The sequence below is a fragment of the Aythya ferina genome, assembly GCF_964211825.1.
Source record: "Aythya ferina genome assembly, chromosome: 1".
Taxonomy (NCBI): Eukaryota; Metazoa; Chordata; class Aves; order Anseriformes; family Anatidae; genus Aythya; species Aythya ferina.
In genome coordinates this window covers 22,802,809-22,808,808 of record NC_140296.1, presented here as the reverse complement: position 1 = coordinate 22,808,808, position 6,000 = coordinate 22,802,809, and the positions used below count along the sequence as shown (strand labels likewise).

Below are 6,000 nucleotides of genomic sequence, written 5' to 3'. Positions count from 1 at the left end.
AAGGGCTGTGCAAAACTTGTTGAGTGTCATGGTCAGACAGGGAAACTGAGGCACAGAGCCAGCACTAACTTCCCTCTCACAGCAGGGAGCTGGGTCCTGTCCAGGAGGGGATGGAGAGGACCTGGAGCCCAGAACCCAAGAGGGAAAGAGGAGAAGGGGAAAGTAAGAGGCTGAGATGCTTTGAGCCCACCAGACACTGGCAGTGAGAGGATCCCAGGGTTGTGGTTTTATCTGCAGTGCCCATGGCAGAGAAATCCTCCTTCAGCCCCTTCTTGTATCTTGGACTCCTTTACTCTGCCCTGACGTGGCCTCATTTCCCAAAGAAATGAAGACAACAGTGGCTTGAGCAGTTCTCTGCCAGCTCTTTATTTTACCCCACAGAAGACAGAGGGCCAAGGAGAGACTGACACAGGCGTGTAACTCAGATGAATACATCACAAACAGGAAGGTGAAGGGTGGCTGCCCTCCAAAACCATGTCTTCACGAGGAGACACACTGGTTTATGGTGTTTCTGGAGGTCAGGGGTCCCTCCTGACATTTGTATGTTCTCCTCCCACCTCTCAAGCCCCTGTGGCTCTGCAGATCCCTTGGGTGGCTGCCTGCTGACAAGAAGCCCCCTCTCTAACCCACCTTCTCCTGAGCTCCTGGAGGCAGGCCACAAGCTGAAAACTCCCACTCCGGGGCCAACATGCTCGGGGTGCTCTTTCTTTTCTTGACAGTCCTACATGTTTCCTCGAGGACCTGGGAGCTGAGCTGGCTCTTCTGGCTCTTGGCACCTGTGGGAAGACCTCCACAGTCATTAATTATATCTGCGTGCTTCACTGGGGCCCCACACAACCTAGGTGCTCTCCACAGCTACAAGACTTTCAATCCTCCTCCCACAGTGCTTGCAGCTTGAAAATGGAAGCAGAAAATCTGTAATTCTGGTGATGACTGCCTGGCCTGGGCCTCAGGAATTCTTCAAAAAGAGAATGGAGAAGGTTTATAGCGTAGGTGTGCAATGAGAGCCAGTCCCTGCCCTGAGGTTTTACAGTCTCAACAATCAGGGTGAAAGCACAGGAACAGGACAGAAGCAGGAGACCTGCGAGTCGCTGTGTTGCAAGGCGTGATGCTGCTCAGTTTCCAGATATGAGATGTTTTTGAACCTATAAATAAACCGGGGACGTTAATGATGCCATTAATCTTGGTTGGCCACCATCCCAGCTGTTCTCAGTGGCGAGGTTACCTTGCATCGCCCAGCAAAAGTTGGTCCCCACGGTCTTACCAGTCCACTGTGCCTTTGTTTACAATTTCTGCTATGATATGCCAGGAATGAATTCCTAAAAGTATAAACAAGGATTTCTCCTATCGAGGAAAAATGAAGTTTGCACATACTGGAAACAGGCCCCTTGGAAAACCAAGCCCACGCAGCTTTCCTCGGAACTGCCTGCTCAGATGTCCAAAATGGTCAGGCACAGCCGCTTGTGGTTAGGGAAATAAACGCTCCCCTACCACCAGATAGTAACGTCGGCCAACCTTCTTTTTTATTTCTGTGTCTTGCCCAAGAAGTTGCGACACCCTCTCAGCAGCAGCAGAAGGGAGTTGTTTGCACTCTGGTCCCAGGTGATGTGTGGCTCCAGCACTTATTGGGACTTACTTCCCACTCAGCACCGTGACTCAGTTTCCTAACCTTCACCCCCCGTTTCCCTTGTGCTATTTACCCTTAGTTCCCAATTTCTTAAGTGGTCTGGATGCCACTTCCTATAAAGTATCAACTAAGAACAATTAAGAGGGATTTGGATGCTGTTCCTTACCTTACCAATGACATTTTTGGGCCAATGTCAGCAATTTCTCTGTGGAAGATCCAACCCTCTTGACCTGGCTTGCAGCTCATAAACAGTGTAACCTGCTCTCCCTCAGGAACCGCAATGAAATGCATTTAATTTATTTGTTTTTTTTTGCTATTTTTCCCTGATGACATCCACTGGGCACTGGTAATACTACAGCTACCCTTTTTTTGGGGTTACTAAAGATGAGGGAAAACCACCTATGAAGGACAAACTCCCATTAATTTGTGGTGTGTAGGGGTCAAGCAGAACCTGAGAACAAGCTGAGGGGGTGGAGAACCGGGCAGCATGTGCCTGGCACAAGGAGGCAAGGTTTGGTGTGGCGTGTAGCCCGTTTGGTGAGCAGGGAGATAACTGGGTCCAGCCCTGTGCACCGCATCTGGTAAGGGGAGCTATCCGGGACACCAAGATCTATATGATGGGGAGAAAGTTTCTTTCCCATCTTGATTAGCTTTCCTAGTTTTAATTGGTACAATTTTTATTAACTCCTAATTTCTATTTGTGGGTTTTGCTGAGCTGTTGCTGGGACTGGGAGTCTTCTTTATCAATGGGATTTCATCAGTTGGGTTTGCTTTCCATATATTAGCTTATTGCATTTAGAGAGTTGGCCATCTAAACCCCATTGGTATAAACTGGAGCAACGTCCACCTTGGAAGGGAAGTGGGGAAAAAAGCCCCTCAAAATCTCAGTTTTACTCCTAATTTTATTCTGTGTCTGGTGGAACAGCATGTCTGGTAAGAGACCAGCTCGCAGCTGGAGCCTGGCAGCAAACACACGGAGGTGCTCCAGACAGGCTCGACTTAACATTCACCCTGACAAAGTAATCAACCTGTCAAGCAAAGGAAGTCCTCGCGGCCAGACTGGTGATGGAAGGTAACCAATACTCCATCTGCAGCATCGGGCAATAAAGGATTTAAAATATTACAGGAGAGGAGACCTGAAATGCTAGAGAAGAGAGCCTATGTAGAGAAGGGGAGAGATTAGCAACGTGCAAGAGCCAGAAAAATGAAAAAGAAACTCCAGAAATGTTTCATATTGGCTGCAAATGAATAACAGCCTCAAATGAAGTGGTTAAGGCTTGTTGCATATGGTAAAAATACGGGCTAAGCCAAGCAAACAGTCTCGGGCTAGTGGCACAGAAGAAATAATCTCCCTAGAGCAAGAAAAGGCATCTGTTTATTTATCCTGGTTATGGAAATGTCCTTGCCCAATGTCAGCAGTGCTGAGAGCTCTGTGGGCAGGTTGCACCATCTCCTGGCTCTGGAGGAGACCCGAAACCAGTGTCCTGTATGCGATGTCCCTGGACATCTCTGCACAGAGATCAGACGGGGCCGATAGCAGCAGCATGGAGAGATCCCTGAGCTCCCCTGAAGCAGCACCTGTACAGAACCACTCTGCAGGGATCAGGGTCGCATGAAAAGGGCCTTCAGTGGTGACACCAGCTAAAGTAATTAATTAAATTAAAATCCAGAAAACCCTCACTGCTGCTTAGAAAAACCTGATGTCTTGAGTGAGGGTTGAGGATCCACACCCCATCTGCAGAAGACGCTTCAGGGACCACCTGAGATATCTGCACATCAGGCACGGAAATGTGAAGATCTCACCTGTTAATGTTGATAATTAACTATTATACATGTATTTGCCTGGGAAAAGGTGCTTGAAGCAATTCCTTCAGGAGGCTGCAGTCCAAGGCAGTGGGAGCCCAGGGCTGCACTCTGTAGGTCAGAACAAATATACAGACAACGAGATTGCTGCCCTTGTCCTACGTGGGCACTGAACACACTATGGGATTCAGAAACACTGGACATTACCTCTGCTACATAAACCTGGCATTTCAGCTTACCTCTGATGTGGCAGAGCTTCCAAACTCTGCAGGCCTGACCAGACCGCTGTAGCTCGTTTGGGTTTCTCACCGTCCTGGAGGAGTTATTAGACTATTGTGAGACTGAGTCTCTAATTAGGTCCCTATAGCGGTAAGATCGTTTCCTCTGTAATCACTCAGTGGGAACTGGTGCTTTCTCCTCTGTATTCAGATTTTTATTTCTTTCACCCACATCATCTGTCCAAAGCCCTGAGTCTCCCAGTCCGCTGGATGCAAATGACTTTGGCATTCGCTGTAAGGATGTTTCTTTCCAGCTGCTTCACGTTTCCTTTTGACAAGCTCTTCTAGAGAAATTTATAATGAATTAACTCCAGGCTGGACCACTTGCTACTCTCTTAAATCCAGTGCTGCTTCAGATCTTGATCAGCTGGTTTAATTTTTAACTCTCACAGAATTGGTAAGTCCAAGCTGAACTGTCGCACACCACGATCGGGAGATGGTTCCCAGGAAGGCAGAGCAGCAGCCAGGGGCAGTAGGCATGAGGTAAGCACGCAGAGGGACTCTACTTCTCCAGCATACCATCCGAAGGAGATGGTTCAGTTCACAGGGAAAGTTATCAGAGACCTGGAAAAGAAAGAGTCTTACTGATTTAAGTGCATGTGAAAAATGACGCAATGCACCGTGCAGAACATTTCACAAGCATCTTACAAAAGTGATATTACACAAATGCACCTTTCTCCACATTTTTTTTTCCAGATCCTCTTTTCTGTTTCTTGTTTCTGAGCACATCCTTCGATACAAGCTTAAATTTGGGTCCTTGTTTGAGCTCCTGCACAAAATTGATCTCATTTCTGCAGGACCTGCCCTCCCGAGTCCCACGAGTGCTACAGGGTCTGCAGGTGTTCACCCATTGTGAAAGTCGGGTCATTAGTGCTTTGGCAACCAACTGCTGATTCAAGCACCTGATTTTCATCGGTTTGACTTCCAGCTCTAAAATGTTGGCCTAGAGGTGAGGAGGATACTGGAATTTGTACCCCAGAGCCTGGAAACACGCTAGTCATTCTGAGCTCAGGCTGAAACGGAGGCTCCTCGCCTGTCAGAAGACTTAAAACAAAACAGGAAGTTCTTAATATCAGAGACAGAGCTGACTGGAGAGCCGAACAATATAAAGCAGAAGGTGTCTCCCCGTTTTCCTGTTTATCTCTTGCTATTTCGGAACGCAGGGGAGATGAAGCATCAAGGAGGAGTTTCTCAATCGCAATTCAGCGCTCAGGGCAGCACAACTGGAGCTGCAAACGGTCCACACCATCCCAGTAAAGGCAGGGCATCTCTCTCCTACAGCCCTTTGCCATGCTCTGAACCAAATGTGCAACCCGGTTTGAGGTGTCGGGGTGGAACACAGCACACCAAGGCAGTTTGCAGGGGGCAGGAGCTTAGAGAAAGCGAGCAGTAAGCGAAACCGCGGGGGAGGGCGAGAGGCCGGCTCGATATAATTACCTTAGGAAAACACTGGAACTAACGAACTTTCTCCCGAGAAAGGGCCATTAGATTTTTAATTAACACAGGCCATTAGGACCACAGCTCCATGCCACGGCTGAATGGTGGTTTATCAAACAGGACCAAATTGCTGGCACCGGCCTGGGAGGAAGCTGGAGCATCACAAAAAAATACCGTGTGTACCGGGCTAGCAGTGATGGCACAGAAATGAGCCAAACTTGCTGACCTTGTGGCCAAGCCTTGTCACATCAGCACAGCACATGCCAGAGAGTGTTTGGCCTTCTGATGGCAGAGCCGGAGGGACAAACCTGTGGGGATTTGGGCTCGCTGGCTGCGGGAGCTTTGCTTCACTTCGCTGGTTGCTGTGGAGGTGGGCAGGGGGCGAAGCTGCCTCCCCAGGCACAGCCACTCGCAGAGCTTCTCACGAAAGAAAAGATTTTTCTTGGCCCGGAAAAACTGGCACCGAGCAGGAAATTAAGGGTAAAAAACAGCTCTGTTTATTTGTTTCAACTTAAAATTGAGCAGGTGGTAATTCCTCATACAGCTTGGCCTCTCTTTCCAAAACAAAGCACAGAATGGCTAAGGCTGGCAGCAGGTACCAGCTCCCTCAGCAAGGTTTCCATTCTCCTGGTGAAACAGGAGATTGGATGTGAGGATTCATTTTGCTTAGTTCCTTCCTTCTCTTCCTTTGTTTAAGGTTTTGGGGCTGTTGCTCTTTCCCCCTACCTTTTACTTGGCTGAAGCAGATTCACAGAACCAGATCACCACCACGGACCCTTCCCCCAACCCACAAATAAAGAGGTGAGCACACCCATCCCTTTTTAAAAGGAAAAATCTCGATCCCAAGACCACTGG

The 6,000-nt window shown here is 48.5% G+C and overlaps 1 long non-coding RNA gene across 3 annotated transcripts in view; it reads right to left on the bottom strand.

Moving 5' to 3' along the window:
• Positions 1-342: 342 nt before the first annotated feature.
• Positions 343-6,000, bottom strand: part of LOC311430536 — a 35,788-nt gene continuing 30,130 nt past the window's right edge. The window contains exons 1-3 of one of the 3 annotated variants that reach the window (XR_014688863.1): positions 4,381-4,798; positions 3,670-4,272; positions 343-776 (exon numbers count right to left, since the gene is read on the bottom strand). This is a non-coding gene — a long non-coding RNA (uncharacterized lncRNA). Of the gene's footprint in view, positions 1,146-3,669; positions 4,273-4,380; positions 4,799-6,000 lie in introns of those variants that run through there. The other 2 variants (XR_014688861.1, XR_014688862.1) reach the window with 2 other exon arrangements.